Genomic DNA, 18,511 nt, shown 5'->3' on the forward strand with positions numbered 1-18,511 from the left:
AGATGCAATTGGTACTTCTGTTTCATCACCAGGTGTATAGGATCGTGGTGCAGATTTGACGTTTTCCAGTGACTCTAGAATCTGGTCAGCATGGCGTCTTACAATGCTCTCTCCAACGTCCACGGTATACATTAGAGGTCCTTGCCGTGTGCAGATTGTTCCTGGCTGCCATTTCTCTGTGCGGTAGTCCCGGGCCAAAACTGGTTGACCTATCTTGAAACTCCTGGTTGGCCTTTCATTCATATTCTGAAACTGCCTGTTCTCCACATCTCTTCTGATGTTTGGCTTAACCAAATCCAAGCGGCATCTTAGCCTTCGATTGAAGAACATCATGGCTGGAGTTTGGTTGGTAACCGCATGTGTCGCATTCCGGTAGGCAAACAAGAAGTTATCCACCTTGTGTTGTAGGGGTATGTCTTCATTACACATTGCCTTGATAGCCTTCTTGAATGTTTGAATGAACCTCTCAGCCAATCCATTGGTGGCTGGATGATATGGGGCGGATGTGTAATGCTTAACACCATTGTTCTTTAAGAACCTCCGGAACTCTTCAGACACAAACTGTGGTCCATTGTCGGAGCAAATCTGTTCAGGCAGCCCATTTCTGGCGAATATGGTTCATAAGACTGTGATAGTTTTTTCTGTGGTGGTTGAGGACATTTTTATTACCTCTGGCCACTTTGAATGTGCATCCACCGCAATTAAAAACATCGAGTCCATAAATGGACCAGCAAAATCAATGTGTACCCTTTGCCATGGAGATGAGGGCCACTCCCATGGATGTAGAGGGGCTTGTGGTGGGGCGTTTTGGACCTTCTGGCATCCTGTACAGCTCTTGGTCATCTCTTCGATTTCTCTATCGATTCCCAGCCACCACACAAACGCTCTGGCTAAGTTCTTCATTTTTACCCCTCCCAGATGACCCTCATGAAGCTCATTGAGCACTCTATCCTTCAATTTGGGTGGAATTACTACTCTGGATCCACACATCAAGGTTCCTCGGCACACTGACAGCTGTTCTCTTCTCAGCGAGAATGCTGGCAACAGTGGTTTGCCATGTGCTGGCCATCCCTTCACCATTAAATCATAGACCCTGGAGAGTGTTGGGTCATTTCGTGTTTCCTTTTCTATGTTTGCATTCGTCACAGGTAGACATTCGACTGTGGTCGAGTGGAATATCTCCACAGGATCCACTGCAGGTGCTTCTTCCACCGTCGGCAACGGTAGGCACGACAATCCATCAGCATTCCCATGCTGTTTAGTTCCTTTGTACTCGATGTCATATTGGTGTGCCCCTAGGAAAAGGGACCACCTCTGTAGCCGTTGTGCTGTCATTATCGGGACACCCTTCTTAGGGTTGAAAATGGAGACAAGAGGTTGATGATCAGTTAGTAGAGTAAATTTCTGTCCGTGCAGGTAGTGATTGAACTTCTTCACCCCCCACACCAGGCTGAGGGCCTCTCTGTCAATCTGGGTATAGTTACACTCGGCTGCAGTTAACGAGCGTGACGCAAAAGCTATCAGCCTCTCTGAACCATCAAGGGATTTATGTGACAATACCGCTCCAACGCCGTAGGGAGACGCATCACACGCCAGTCTTATCGGTAGTGATTGGTTGTAGTGAGCCAATACTTCTCTTGAAGTGATCAGGCCTTTACACTTCTGAAAGGCCCGCTTACATTCATCACTCCATTTCCATGCTACTCCAATTTGTAGCAGGGCATTCAGTGGGTGCAGAATTGTGGACAAATTCGGCAAAAACTTATGGTAGTTGTTAAGTCTGTGTGTTATAGTGAGAATTACTACACAGACCACAAGAGTAAATTCAAACAGGTCTTTACTGGTTGGAGGTCGGACTATACTGAATACAATATTATTACACTGTGCTTATATACCGGTGTGGCCACCACCGGTATTACGTATACAGCAGCCAAAGAAAGTAGTACCTTTCTTAAGGTGGACCAGGCTTAGGTTCTCTTAAGGTGGAACAGGTTACATACACCACAATCCTCCCTTTTTAGCTTAACAGTCATATCCCCAAATAAACATAACATATATACATATATAACTTCAGGTATAACAGTTCAAAGGTTCAGTCTCTCAGGAGGCTTTCTGATTCGGCTTGGATAACGCCTTTCAGTGGTCTCTGATTCTTGTTGTTGAGGTGCCTCCTCTAGTTGGTTGCCAATGCATTGGGTGTCATCATCATCAAATACATTCTCGGCCGAGGTAGATGCTTCAGGTTCATGAACGTCTTCCACAGCTGTCTCTGTCACAACCATGGGTTCGACCCTTGCTCTCGACTCTACCAGTTGATCCGCATGACGCCTTATCACGTTATGACCAATATCTACGGTGTACATCAGAGGTCCTTGTCTGGCCCGGATTGTTCCGGACTGCCATTTGTCGTTTCCATAGCCCCTTGCCATCACTGGTTGTCCTACGTCGAAAGTTCGAGTGGTCTTGCTGTTAATATGCCGAAACTGTTTGTTTTCCACTTCCCTCTGCACAATTGGTCTTAACAAGTCCAACTTGGACCGCAACCTCCTGTTATAAAACATCATAGCAGGACTTTGGTTAGTCACGGCATGATCGGCGTTTCTATATGACATCAGGAACTTATCGACCTTGTGTTGCAGCGGAATCTGATCATCATTCATGGCCTTAATAGCCTTTTTGACTGTCTGGACAAATCTTTCAGCCAACCCGTTTGTCGCCGGATGATATGGGGCAGAGGTATAATGTATAACTCCATTCTTCTTTAAGAATTGTTGGAATTCTTCCGATACAAACTGTGGTCCGTTGTCCAAAAAGATCTGTACTGGCAATCCGTTCCTTGCGAATATTGTTCTTAACACCGCAATTGTCTTTTCTGAAGTAGTGGTATTCATCTTGATGACTTCTGGCCATTTGGAATGTGCGTCCACCGCGATTAGGAACATGGAGTCCATGAATGGACCAGCAAAGTCAATGTGTACGCGTTGCCATGGGGCTGAAGGCCATTCCCATGGGTGTAGCGGTGCGATCGGAGGTGCATTTTGCACTTTTTGACACCCAGCGCAGCTTTTCGTTAACTCCTCAATCTGTTGGTCAATACCCGGCCACCATACGTAAGCCCTAGCAAGACTTTTCATTTTAACTCCCCCCAGATGACCTTCATGTAGTTCTTTTAAAACTCTTTCCCTTAACTCGGGAGGAATAATCACTCTTGTCCCGTACATCAAAGTACCCTGGCAGACGGACAGCTGGTCTCGCCTTGCCGAGAATGCCGGTAACAGAGGATCACCCCGTGTTGGCCATCCTTTCACTGTTACCTCGTAGACTCTGGACAGCGTCGGGTCGTTCCTGGTTTCTCTTTCAATACTTGCGTTGGTGACAGGTAAACACTCGATAATGGTCGAATGAAATAACTCAACAGGGTCAACTTCCATCGTGTCTTCATCTTCAGGTAGTGGCAGGCGCGACAGGCCATCAGCATTGCCATGCTGTTTCGTACCTTTGAATTCTATCTGATATTGATGTGCCCCTAAGAAAAGAGACCATCTCTGGAGACGCTGTGCTGTCATCACCGAAACACCCTTCTTAGGGTTAAAAATGGACACCAACGGTTGATGGTCTGTCAGAAGTGTGAATTTTTGGCCCTGTAGGTAATGATTAAACTTCTTCACTCCCCATACAAGGCTAAGGGCCTCCCTATCGATCTGCGCATAGTTGCGCTCAGCGGAGGTCAATGATCTGGATGCAAACGCGACTGGCCTTTCCGTGCCATTTGGCAATTTATGTGAGAGTACTGCCCCAATACCATATGGAGAAGCATCACAAACCAACCGAATAGGCAGTGTCGGATTGAAGTGAGCCAACACTTCCTCTGAGGTGATCAATTCTTTGCTTTTGCGAAATGCCTTCTTACAGTTTTCGCCCCAGTCCCATGGTACCCCTTTCTGTAAAAGAGCGTTCAACGGATGCAGCACCGTGGATAGATTTTGCAGAAATTTATGGTAGTAGTTAATTAATCCTAGAAACGACCTCAACTGAGAGACATTCTCCGGAGCGGGAGCTTTTACAACTGCCGCTATCTTGTCAGGAGACTTATGAAGCCCCTCCCGGTCAATGACATGACCACAGTATGAGATCCGCTTCTGGAAGAACTCACATTTCTGCCGATTTACCCTAAGTCCATACTCTTTCAGTCTGTTGAGCACCAGTTCCAAGTTAGCGAGATGCTGTTCATCACCATCACCTGTGATCAGAATGTCGTCCAGGTAACATTGTGTGCCTGGAATTCCCTGTAATACCTGCTACATGGCCCTCTGCCAAATTGCTGGAGCCGATGCCACACCAAAAACCAGCCTATTGTACCGGTACAACCCTCGATGCGTGTTGATCGTGAGGTATTGGCGTGACTCTTCTTCAACCTCCATCTGCAAGTACGCCTGCACCAGGTCTATCTTGGTGAAGTGTTTCCCGCCAGACAGTGAAGCGAAAATATCCTCAATCCATGGAAGCGGATACTGCACCGTGTGAAGCACCGGATTAACGGTGATCTTGAAATCTCCACAGATGCGAACCTTCCCTGGATCTCCTGGCTTATTGTTCGCAGGACGTTTCATAACGGGAGCAATGGGCGTAGCCCACTCACTCCAATCTACTTTAGACAGTACCCTTGAACGTTCTAGTGCTTCCAGCTCCGCTTCAACCGCAGGTCGTATTGCATAGGGTACTGGTCTGGCTTTAAAAAATTTTGGTTGTGCATGTTCATCAATCTTGATGTTTGCCGTAATTCCTCTCAGTGTTCCCAGTCCCGGCTGGAACACCTCTTTAGCCTCATCCAATATTCTGGACAATCGTTTAGGTTTGACAGCTGTTTCCCCGGAATCTACCGTTAGTGCTTTCAAGGAGTGCCAGTCCATATTCATTTTCCTAATCCACTCCCGTCCTAGTAGTGGTGGACCTCCTTCAGGTAGCACATATAAGTCCATTACTTGGCTTCCTTCGCCCTTGTGGACCATTTCTACCTCTATTTTTCCGATGGGGTACACTCTTTGCCCCGTGTACGTTTTCAATATAATCTCCGTATCCTGTAAGGGAATATGTTGGAATAACCTTCTGTAATCTTTCTTATTCATGACCGTCAATGCCGATCCAGTGTCCAATTCCATTTTTACTTGGACTCCTGCTATCTTAAGAGTGACCCAAATTGTCTGGAGGTCTGTATCCTTACCAACGTTGTGTATTCTTAAGCTATCCAGTTCATTACTGCTAGCATCTGAATCTGACTTCTGTTCAGTCAAACTGTTCTTTGTCACCTTGTGTACCTTTGCATATTTTCCTTGTGGTGACTTTTTATTGCTGGTCTTCTTTCCTGACCGGCATACTTTAGCTATGTGGCCAAACCTGCCACACGTTCTGCATTCTTGGTTTTTAAACCAACACTGGTTCTGATCGTGCGTTGTCTTTCCACAACGATAACATTTGACAGAACTCAAACCCAATTTGTTTGTACCGAGTTCCGGTGGCCGTAGCTGCATTACTGCCGTGCTTCTCGCTGCGGCCTCGTGTGCTGCTGCCATAGTGACCGCCTTCTCGAGAGACAGCTCATTCTCCTCGAGCAGTTGCCTTTGTGTATCCTGTTTAAATAAACCACACACAAATCTATCTCGAAGTGCCTCTGTCAGTCCCGTTCCAAACTGACAATATTTTGCTAGCTTACGTAATTCCATCAAATATTCAGCATTGCTTTCATTTTGCCGCTGTCTTCTATCGTAAAATTTAAATCGTTCCGCTAGCATCAGCGGCGTGGGGCTAAGATGATTTTTTAGGACAGTAACAATCTGTTCGAACGTCTTATCCGCCGGTTCATCTGGTGTTAACAGGTGTTTCAATTGCCCATATGTCTTCGTACCCATTAAGTTTAGTAATGTTAGTGCTTTATCTGTCTCAGGAATTTTATTTGCCTTACAATAGTTTTGTATGCGTTCTACATACATAGCCCAGTCTTCTATATCACTGTCGAAGGCATTAATGTTCCCATGTTTAGGCATCGTAGCAATCTATCGTACTTTTAATGTTATCTAAGATGGCGGCTTCCCGCTCTCGCCGTCGTCCTCCGCCCACAAAATGGCGGTTTTCCCGCGCTTGGCGGTCTTCACCCGTCCCCCGACGCTGTCTCCGCTTCACCGCGGCTCTCGCGCCTTCAGTTTCCCCAGACGCTGCGCCTTCAGCCCGAATGCGGCTCTTATCTCCGGCCGCGATCGATGTCCTGCGCTGCGCCTCTCGTTCGAAAGCGGCCCGGCCCTTATCTCTGGTCGCGATCGACCTCACCGCCCTTATTCCTCCATCTTCCCAGCCCCGTCTGTACAGCCAACGCGGTTGACTTTCTGTCGCGTCGCTGCCCGGCTTACGCACTACGAGGTAGTAGAAGAAGCTGACAGTCACTGATGGAGGCTTCGAGGTCAGGATGTCTTCTGCACTCCGGTTGCTCGATGCCTGCCGCTCGACGTGTCTTCCCGTAGGTGATGAGGGTGGAAACCTCTCTTCGACGTCCTGTCTGTGGACGAAGTCGCCGTGGAAATTACTGCAGCAGGGTAAGAATCGGACTCGTCGCCACTGTTAAGTCTGTGTGTTATAGTGAGAATTACTACACAGACCACAAGAGTAAATTCAAACAGGTCTTTACTGGTTGGAGGTCGGACTATACTGAATACAATATTATTACACTGTGCTTATATACCGGTGTGGTCACCACCGGTATTACGTATACAGCAGCCAAAGAAAGTAGTACCTTTCTTAAGGTGGACCAGGCTTAAGTTCTCTTAAGGTGGAACAGGTTACATACACCACAGTAGTAATTCACCAATCCGAGGAATGACCTCAGTTGCGACACATTTTCAGGCGCTGGAGCCTTAACTACCGCTTCAATTTTGTCAGGGGACTTATGTAACCCCTCTTCATCAATCACGTGGCCACAATACGATATTTGTTTCTTAAAAATCTCGCACTTGGGGCGATTGGCTCGTAGCCCATGTTCTCTTAGTCTAGTGAGCACCTGCTATAGGTTGGCAAGGTGTTCACTTTCATTTTCACCTGTCACTAGGATGTTGTCCAAGTAACACTGAGTCCCCGGAATCCCTTGCAGGACCTGTTCCATCACTCTTTGCCATATAGCCGGAGCTGATGCTACTCCGAATACCAGTCGATTATATTGGTAAAGACCTTTGTGAGTGTTTATCGTGAGATATTTCCTAGAGGATTCTTCAACCTCCATCTGCAAATATGCTTGCGCTAGGTCAATTTTTGTAAAACGTTTCCCTCCAGATAGTGAGGCGAAATATCTTCTATCCTTGGAAGAGGATACTGTACTGTGTGAAGGACTGGGTTCACAGTCACCTTGAAGTCCCCACAGATGCGAACCTTCCTTGGCTCCTCAGACTTATTGTTTAACATTTTCTGCATGACAGGAATGATGGGTGTCGCCCACTCGCTCCAGTCTACCTTAGATAACACGCCTGCATTCTCCAGATTCTCCAGCTCTGCCTCGACGGCTGGGCGAATTGCATACGGTACCGGTCTTGCTTTGAAAAACTTGGGAATTGCATTCTCTTCTATTTTTATCGAGGCGGTTACGCCTTTAAGGGTTCCCAGTCCTTGTTGAAATACCTCTTTAGCATTAGCTAAGATTTTTGACAATCGTCCAGGTGTGACGTCGTCATCCTTTTTACCAGCCACCGTCAGTGCCTGAATGGAGTGCCAGTCTAAACTTATCTTTCTGATCCATTCATGTCCCAATAACGGTGGTCCACCATCTTGCAGTATGTACAGATACAATTTCTGTATTTCCTTGCCGTTGTATTCGATACTCGACAGGCACCCTTATTTTCACTCTGGGGTATACTTTCTGCCCCGTATATGTCTTCAAGACAATGGATGTGTCTTTCAAGGGTATGTGTGAGAATAGCCGCTCGTAGTCTCGTCGATTCATGATGGTCAGGGCTGATCCTGTATCCAATTCCATTTTGACTTGGGACCCTGCTATCGTGAGGGTGACCCAAATGGTTTGGTGATCCTCTTTTGCGATTATGTTGTGAAGTTTGAGACAGCTTAGTCTCTTGTTCCCAGATTCACTATCGCTCTTCTGGTCTTCGGAACTACTGTCCGTCATCTTTTGTACTTTCCTCTACTTTCCCTTAGTAGTCTTTTTGTTGTCGTTAGTCTTCTTCCCGGACCTGCAAACTCGTGCAATGTGTCCCATCTTTCCGCATTGCCTGCATGTTTTGTCCTTGAACCAGCAGTACTTCTGGTCATGGGTTGTTCTGCCGTAGCGATAACATTTTTCAAATCCCCGTGTCATTTCATGTGTGCTGTATTCCTGTGGCTTTTGCTGTATTTCCGCAGCTCCCCTTGCTGCTGCTTCATACGATACTGCCACGCTGAAAGCCTTATCTAGCGTCAGCTCTTTCTCCGAGAGTAACCTCTTCTGGGTTCCTTCACTCAGGAGTCCACAGACAAATTTGTCCCGTAGGGTATTTGCCAGTCCTGCTCCAAACTGGCAGTGCTTTGATAGCTTGCGTAGTTCCGTAAGGTAATCAGCATTGCTCTCATCTTTATGCTGATTTCTCTTGTGGAATTTAAATCTTTCTGCTATCAGCAGCGGTGTAGGATTTAGGTGTTCCTGTAGGATATCAACAATTTCGTTAAAACTCTTCCCCATCGGTTTGACTGGAGTGATCAGGTTCCGCAATAGGCCGTACATTCTTGCGCCCATTAAGTTTAGTAGTACCGATGCCTTTTTCTCATCGACTACTTCATTTGCCTTGCAATATACTTCGACTCTTTCCACATATGTGGTCCAGTCTTCTGTTTCATTATCGAAGGCAGTGATATTGCCAGTCTTCGGCATCTTGGAGATCTAAGATGGCGCCTCCCGCGCTTTGCCTTCTTCCCTGATTGAACAAAATGGCACCTCCCATGCTTTGCCTTCTTCCCCGATTGAACAAAATGGCGCCTCCCGCGCTTTGCCTTCTTCCCCACTGGATTAAGATGGCGCCTCCCGCGCTTTCTGTCTTTTCCGCTGCTGCCAGCACTGTTGCTGGCGTTTTTATGCCTTGATGGCGACGCCCTATGGTCTTCGCACGCTTCCCCCCGCGCTGCTGCCAATGTCGCTCTCCGCGGTCCCCGTGGCAAACTGCAGCTCCTCGCGGCTTTCTGCGCTTCTAACGTCTTTTTCCTTTATTTTAATTACTGTTCCCGTCGTCAGAGCAGACCCTATGGGACACTTTCCTCCCTCTTCTCGGGTCTGTATGCTGCCCGGCTTCGTAGCACCGGCCGCGCCCTGTGTGCTCCACCCTCTCTCTCTCTCTCCTCTTTCCCGACAACGCTGCTCGGCCCCGTTGAAAAGCCACCCGATCGAGCTCTAGCCCACCGCAGCCCAGGAAGGATCAGTGTACTACCTGCCACCAGCCCGATTAGCTGGAACACCATAGACTGGAGAAACAAGCCCAGCTCTCGACAGCCTCTCCTGCAAATCTTCGAATTCGATGAATCAGAGAGCGGTTGCCCATGGTCGACGCCCATTTCCTCTGTCTGTTTTTTTCCTTTTTCCTTTCTTTTTGGATTTCTTCCTTCTGGCTTCGACCTCCAATAACTTCGCTTCAGGGATGGATCCCTGTGAGGTGGTGCAGAACTGTAGGTAAGTTCGGATCTGTTCGTCGCCAATGTAATGTCCGTGTGTAATTGAGACACGGACTGCAGAAGTTGGTTATAACAGGTGTTTACTGAAAGGAGACAAAAACGGAACTACTATACAAAGTTACTTTACAGGCTTATATACAGGGGTGGTCACTACTGGTACTGCAGTATACAGGGGCTGCAGAATATAGCTCCTTCTTCAAGGTACATACACTACAGTTATGACCTGCTGACAAATGAAAATGTTTCATATTGGGCCTGCTCCACTCAGGTTTTCCAGGCGTGAAAGTGGCCGAGCCAGCGGCCGCCACCGAAGGGGTAGGCAATTTTTGTTCTTTATTGGTTGATGTGGAGCCAGACAGAGGAAGAGTGCTCCTTCCGGCTGCACAGCATTCCTGAGGGCTGCCGTTGACCCGCAAGCAGCCCCCTCCTGTTGTCTGCTCCTCCCCACTCTCCAGGACTTACCCGAGGGCCACTGCCAACGAGGTGGCCGATCTGAAATTCATCTGCTGAAAGGAGTGAGTTACCTGTGGAGGCATGGCAGGCACCGACAGCTCACCCGAATGATGGAAATGAGGCCCAAAGCTCCATTTGTGGCCAGCCTCAGGCCTTCCAGTTGGGGTGTGTGCAGCCCCAGCACCAGCAATTCTGGGCCCAAAAATGGGCTCAGATGAATTTCTACCCCGATGGTTTCCACCATTTCCTCTATCAAAAGTATCGATTAAGTTAAGTGGAGTGTATTTCCTCAGTTCTACACCAAGGGAGCTGTGTAATCAGTACAACGGCTAATCCTGAGTGACTCGGTTGTTCAGTTCGATATGTTTCACTACTCAAGAAGCTTTTTACTAGGCGGCATCACTTTTGAAACTAACATTTTGTGTCACTTTCACAAAATGCAGGGTCAGTCAGGTGTCCCCAGCATTTGATTGTGATAATAATTAAATCAAATTGTGCATCGGCTGCAAGGCATTCAACCCATTCCACTCCCTGACAACCTACAGGCCAATAATAGCTCTTAAATGAAAACTGAAGGAAAATTAAATCAAAAACGGGCCATGGAAAAGGAAGACTGATTGTCACTTTCAATGAACTAATTCACTGGAATTGGAATTGCACAGAACAGGTTCTGAACGTGGAACATAAATGTGATCTCACTGGGTTTTCTTACTGACAAGGCAGACAGTCAGAAGAGAAATTAACCAGACACTGGGATTTGCAACAATAATGAGCGGCTCTTATTTTAGCAGACTGGCGCCCGCTCATACTGCCCGATTAGAAGCAGCGAGAAATAATTGCAAAATAAGAAAAAACTAACTCTATAATCAACTCAAGTAAAATATGAAAATGGGAAACCCGCACGAATTGTTCAGCTCTTTCACTTTTACGGAAGCGCTAAATAAGCTGGGGTTGGGTTTCTGCTAGTAATAGCAGCGCAATCCGAGCAGAATCAGCCAAACCAATGCAAAAGATCGGGGAATTTTAAACGTAAGTGAGTTTCGCCCAAAACCACTTGCGCTCGTCTTTTATGCTGGTTTCAAGATTCAAGTGGCCCAAATCAAGCCCCGCCCACAAACCTGGCCACCCCCCAGGTTCATAATTGCGAGATTCCGCTGGTTCTGAAAATCTATTAAAATTGCGCTCATTTTCTTAGTTGCTCGTGTATTAGTAGCCACGTTTCAAATGATTTTTCCTATCAAAAAATATCTAATTTATTAAGAAGCTGATTAGAGTACCCCAATTAAACTACTAAATGGTTGTGTGATTTTAAATCAGATATCTCACAGCTGGAGGACGGGACACACTTACGAAAAATGCTTATTTTGGGTGATAATCCCATTTTCAGCTGTATTAATAAAGCTGCACCAAGTTACTGTTGGATCCGTGGTTCAGTGGATATGCTGCTATTAAATAATCACACGGATGCTGTACATGAACAATAAACAGGTCTTTACTGGAGGAGGGTAGTCTCAAGACTGGGGGTACAGAGGCATGTGCAAAGCTTATATACAGGTGTGGTCACTGCTGGTACTACAGTATACAGGAGCTGTAAAAGTAGTTCTGACTTAAAGGCACATACACTACAATTCCTCCCCTTTTAGATTAGTAGCACCCCTAATATTCAAATAACAATTAACATTTCAACATGTACATTAAACAACAAAAGTCCATTGATAGATTCAGTCTTTGGGGCAGCTTCCTGACCCTTTCGGGATAGCGCCTTTCCGGAGGTTCTTGTTCTTGGTGCAGAGGCGATTCTGACCCCTTTTCATCGGGTAGTTCATCGGGTTCCACTGCTACTGGGTCTGAGGTAGATGCTACCGGTATGTCGGGTTCATCCCCAGGTACACGAGTCATGGGGTTGACGCGTTCCTGTGACGCTAAGATCTGATCAACGTGGCGTCTCACAATGTTCTCCCCGACATCCATTGTGTACATTAATGGCCCCTGCCTTGTGCATATCGTTCCGGGTTGCCATTTCTCTGTTCGATAGTCACGGGCCAAGACTGGTTGCCCTACATTGAAGCTCCTTGTCGGCTTCTCATTGATGTGCTGGAATTGTTTGTCCTCAACATTTCTTCGCACATTTGGTCTGAGCAAGTCCAGACGAGATCTCAACCTTCGGTTAAAGAACATCATGGCCGGGGTCTGGTTGGTAACTGCATATGTCGCGTTTCGGTAGGCTAATAAGAAATTGTCCATCTTATGCTGTAGTGGAATTTCATTGTCGCACATGGCCTTTATCGCCTTCTTAAAGGTTTGTACGAACCTCTCAGCCGATCCATTTGTGGCTGGATGATACGGGGCGGATGTGTAATGCCTTACCCCATTCCTTCTCATAAATTTTTGGAACTCGTCGGACACAAACTGTGGTCCATTATCAGAGCAAACCTGCTCTGGCAACCCGTTTCTGGCAAATATGGTCCGTAGGACTGCAATCGTTTTCTCTGTAGTGGTTGAAGACATTTTTATCACCTCAGGCCACTTTGAATGAGCATCCACTGCTATTAAGAACATTGAGTCCATGAATGGACCAGCAAAATCAATATGCACCCGTTGCCATGGAGAGGAGGGCCACTCCCATGGGTGTAGAGGGGCATGTGGTGGTGCATTTTGGACCTTCTGGCATCCTAAGCAGCTCTTAGTTAGGTTTTCGATTTGTTGATCGATTCCCGGCCACCACACATAAGCCCTAGCAAGGCTTTTCATATTCACTCCCCCCAGATGACCTTCATGTAGCTCATTTAGCACTCTCTCCCTTAACTTGGGTGGAATCACCACTCTGGATCCACACATCACTGTCCCCTGGCATACTGACAGCTGTTCTCTTCTGGATGAGAATGCTGGCAACAGTGAGTCGCCATGAGTTGGCCATCCCCTCACCGTCAATTCATATACCCGAGACAGCGTCGGATCATTGCGGGTCTCCTTCTCTATATCCGCCTTCATTACTGGCAATCGTTCAATTATTGACGAATAAAATATCTCGATAGGGCCCACTGCTGGTGCTTCCTCCACAGTAGGCAGTGGCAGGCGCGATAGCCCATCAGCGTTCCCATGCTGTTTCATGCCTTTATATTCTATTTCATATTGATTCACCCCTAGAAACAGGGACCATCTTTGTAACCGCTGTGCAGTAATCACTGGAACGCCCTTCTTAGGATTAAAGATGGAGACAAGTGGTTGGTGGTCAGTCAGCAAAGTGAACTTCTGCCCATGCAGATAGTGGTTGAATTTTTTTACTCCCCATACTAGGCTCAGGGCCTCCCTGTCAATCTGGGCGTAGTTGCGCTCAGCTGAGGTTAGTGACCGAGACGCAAAGGCTACTGGCCTCTCCAACCCATCAGGGAATTTGTGCGACAGCACCGCTCCAATACCATAGGGTGATGCATCACATGCCAAACGAATTGGTAGTGCTGGGTTGAAATGGGCCAACACCTCTTTTGATGTGATCAATTCTTTACACTTCTGGAAAGCTCGTCTACGTTCGTCATCCCACTTCCATGGTACCCCTCTTTGCAGTAGGGTGTTCAGTGGGTGTAATAACATAGACAAATTTGGTAAGAACTTGTGGTAGTAGTTTACCAGCCCGAAGAACGACCTCAGTTGTGACACATTTTCTGGTGCTGCAGCCTTGACTACTGCCTCAATCTTGTCAGGGGACTTATGTAACCCCTCTTCATCCATGACGTGGCCACAATACGAGATCTGTTTCTGGAAAAACTCGCACTTGTGGCGATTAGCTCGTAGCCCATACTCCTTTAATCTGGTGAGCACCTGCTCCAAGTTGGCGAGGTGATCACCATCATTTTCGCCCGTGACCAAGATGTCGTCCAAATAACACAAGATTCCTGGAATCCCTTGCAGGACCTGATCCATCGCCCTCTGCCAGATAGCCGGAGCCGAGGCTACTCCAAACACCAGCCGGTTGTATTGATAGAGACCTTTATGAGTGTTGATCGTAAGGTATTATTTCGAAGCTTCTTCTACCTCCATTTGCAAGTACGCCTGGGCTAGATCAATTTTGGTGAAGCGTTTACCTCCAGATAGCGAGGCGAAAATATCCTCAATTCGTGGAAGCGGATATTGTACCGTGTGAAGGGCTGGGTTCACTGTCACCTTAAAATCCCCACAGATGTGGACCTTCTTTGGTTCCCCAGGCGTATTACTCAACGACCTCTTCATTACAGGAACGATGGGTGTAGCCCACTTGCTCCAGTCCACTTTGGACAGTACTCCTGAATGTTCCAACCCTTCCAGCTCTGCTTTGACAGCTGGTCTGATCGCATAAGGCACTGGTCTGGCCTTAAGAAACTTTGGGCTTGCATTTTCCTCTATTTTAATCATTGCTGTTATTCCTTTTAGTGTTCCTAGTCCCTCCTGGAACACTTCTTTTGCGTCAGTTAGCATTTTTGACAGTCGTCCAGGTGTGACGTCATCATCCTTTTTGGCCTCAACCTTCAGTGCCTGTATGGAATGCCAATCTAATTGTATCTTCCGGATCCATTCACGTCCTAGCAGTGGTGGTCCTCCATCTGGCAATACATATATATCCATTTTAGGTATTTCCTGGCCTTTATATGTCACTTTCACCCTTATTTTTCCTTTGGGGTAGACTTCTTGCCCCGTATACGTCTTCAAGACAATCTCTGTAGCTTTCAAGGGTATGTGTGAAAATAGCCGCTTGTAGTCTCTTTGATTTATGACTGTTAGAGCTGACCCTGTGTCCAATTCCATTTTCACTTGGACTCCGTCTATCTTGAGTGTAACCCAGATAGTCTGGTGATCCTCCATTTCTGTTACCTTATGTAGTTTCAGACAACCCAGCTCCTTGATTCCGGAGTCTGTGTCACTTTTCTGTTCGTCTGAACCACTGTCCATCACCTGGTGTACCTTTTTGTACTTCTCCTGTGGAGATTTCTTACTGTTGGTTTTCTTCCCAGGCCTGCAGACTCTGCTATGTGTCCTGCTTTCCCACACTGTCTGCACACTTGGTCCTTGAACCAACAATCTTTCTGGTCATGTGTTGTTCTGCTGCAGCGATAGCACTTCCCTGTTCCATAGGACATTTCATTGGTGCTATATTCTTGCGGTCTCCGTTGTATCGCTGCAGCGCCCCTTGCGGCTGCTTCATGTGATACTGCCATACTGAAAGCTTTGTCCAGCGTAAGGTCCTTTTCTGATAGAAGCCGTTTCTGGGTTCCTTCACTTTGTAGCCCACACACAAACTTGTCCCTTAACGTATCTGCTAGTCCCGCTCCAAACTGGCAGTGTTTCGATAGCTTGCGCAGTTCCGTTAGGTACTCAGCATTGCTTTCATCTTTGTGTTGGTTCCTTTTATGGAACTTAAATCATTCTGCTATTAGCAGCGGTGTGGGGTTTAAGTGGTCCTGTAGGATTTCTACTATGCTTTCAAAATTCTTGTTTACCGGCTTCTCTGGGGTTATTAGATTTTGCAGTAACCCATAAGTTTTTGCACCCATGGAATTTAACAGAACCAGTGCTTTATTAGCATCTGGCACTTCATTCGCCCTGCAGTACACCTCAATACGTTCCACATATGTCGCCCAATCTTCGACTTCATTGTCGAACGTAGAGATACTGCCACTCTTCGGCATCCTTGGGTGTGAGTTAACTGTCAAAAATGGCGCCTCCCGCGCTTCCCCTTCTTCTCCACTGGCACAAAATGGCGTCTCCCGCACTTTCCTTCCTTCCCGCGCTCGCCCTTCTTCTCCGCTGCTGCTTCTAAAAATGGCGTCTCCCGCGCTCTTCCTTCTTCTCCGTGGCTCAATGGCATCTCCCGCGCTCCCCTTTCTTCGCCCCGCGGACCCTGTTCAGCCCATGAGCCCTGGCTGTGCTCTGCGCGTTCTTCTTTTTACATTTTTCGACGCCGCTCAGTCTAGAACCCGACTGTTTCTTTACCCTCTCTCTCTCCGGTTTGTTTTCTTTTTCTCGACGCCGCTCGGTGTTCAACCCCCGGCTGCACCCTGCGCTCTTCACCCTCTGTCTTACCCTGTCAACGCTGCTCGGCTTTCTCTCCGACGTCGGTCGGCTCCAGCCGCCGCTGCTCGGGAAGGGTCTGCGCTGGACCTGTCGTCAGTCTCTTGCTGCTCGCCGTGGCTGGGGAACCAAGCCCGGCTCTCCACAGCCTCCCCTGCGAAGTTCAATCTCTGCCTGACTGCTGGGCGGTTGCTCGTGGTCGACGCCCGTGTTCCTGGCCTCGACTATATTTTTTATGTTGCAGGTAGATTCGAATCGACACTCGTCGCCACTGTTGGATCCGTGGTTCAGTGGATATGCTGTTATTAAATAATCACACGGATGCTGTACATGAACAATAAACAGGTCTTTACTGGAGGAGGGTAGTCTCAAGACTGAGGGTACAGAGGCATGCGCAAAGGTGTGGTCACTGCCAGTACTACAGTATACAGGAGCTGTAAAAGTAGTTCTGACTTAAAGGCACATACACTACAGTTACCACTCTTAAATATATCACGGATTACTTTATAATGGAAAGAAAAAAAATGATTATGTTCTATTACGCTCCCCGATTGTGCTGGTTCATAAAAGATTTTACGTTTGTTACTATGCAAATGAATTTTAGTGGAAATTTGAATCATAGCCTAACCAGCGCTGTTTGGGTGCAATTTCCCGATTGCACCCAAAGTGGAAAGTCTACATAACCTGTTCCATTCTATGTCCAGCCCTGGCCCCAGCCCCTTGAATGTGTATCGGACATTGGCTGCGTCACTTCTGACTCGCTCCGGCATATTGGAATTGGTTCGCTTGCCGTAAATTTGTTACTGGAGGATCAGGGAGCACAAGACTCAAAATTATGGTGATCAGGGCCAAACGCTCCATTCCAGGAAATTCGGGGCCACAATGGGGGGAATTATAACCCCCAAAAATGGGTGGAATGTTAAAACCTCAAACCTGAACACAACCCACCTCGAACCCGTCCACTTACAGTTCCAATGGATGTGGGATGAAGGGGTCGGCAACCAACCCACTCCTAGGAGGCATCGCTTATTTAAATATTTTAATGTGGCTGCGTGCCTCAGATTTTTGCTCCATTTTAGATTTAAAGCTGGCCAGCTGGGTTTCCTGGGCCTCAGGGAATACAGTACCTAAAGAGAGGCGAGGACTGCTGCATGAAAGAAGCAAGTGCCTTTCCAGCATTGCTTGGGGATCAGGAGGAGCAGGAGTGCTTTCCACCCCCTGCCCCCAAGTTAACCTGCTTCCCCCACCACGTTCGGACTCCCCTCCCCCCACGATCCGATCTCCCCCGGCTACCCCCCAGTCTTTCCAACCTGTCCCCTCTCTCATCTACACTCCCCGGCTGTCCCTCCACCCCTTCCATTCTCCCCCTGACCCTCCCCATATTCTCCCTGATCTCCCCGGCCTCTGATGTTCCCCGACACCAGCCTCCGATCTCCCCCCTGACCTCAGCCTCTGAACTTCAACCCCCATCCCCATCCTCTGATCTCTCCTCGCCCCGCCTCCGGCTTCCGATCTCTCCCCACCCCACCGGCCTCCAATCTCCTTCACCCCACTCCAGCCTCTGAACTCCGCACCACCCCACCCCCCACCCCCCTCCACGACATCAGTCTCCGATGTTCCCCACCTCCTCTGGCCTCTGATCCCTCCCCCACAACACCGGCCTTCGATCTCCCCCTTCCGGCCTCCTATCTCGCCCCCCACCCCCACCCACTATCAATTGCGAAATATAAAGTGCTTAAAATGAACTAGAATGCAACATTAAAAAAATTCTGGGGAGCATGCCCCAGACCTCTTGAGCAATGCACTACCACTTTTATGCCTTAAATATTTGGTTTCCCTCCACCCCCCTTAGACTTTCATGTACTTTTTTTCCCCGACAATGTGTGAAGGAACATTCAATATACCTACTACCTATAAAACCCAGATAACTACTTATTTTACACATCATAAGATTAGAACCAGGGATGTTCATGAGTTATCAGCTTTCTGGTGACTATTTCAGCTTTTTTGAAGAAAACCATCAGCTCTTGTTAGGTTTAACATGTACATGCTAATCTAGGAAACCATGTCAACATTTGTGAAGTAGTCTAAATACCAACTGCGGTATTATGTCTCACTAGCATTAAAGTTACTGACAGACAAACGAACACCCAATAATTTTACTGAAGATGTACAATGAATTATATAATTCCTTTGTTTTGATTAGTGATCTAACTGTAGCAATTGTTTTATTTTTCAACATACATTTTTTATATCCAAGCCACAGTTTTGTTGGTGTTCCTTGCAAGCAACAATAGGTTAGGCATGTGGAAGATTTGTAAAACACAGA

Source organism: Somniosus microcephalus, chromosome 1, assembly GCF_052327205.1.
Source record: "Somniosus microcephalus isolate GS21.2 chromosome 1, FLI_Smic_1.0, whole genome shotgun sequence".
Classification (NCBI taxonomy): domain Eukaryota; kingdom Metazoa; phylum Chordata; class Chondrichthyes; order Squaliformes; family Somniosidae; genus Somniosus; species Somniosus microcephalus.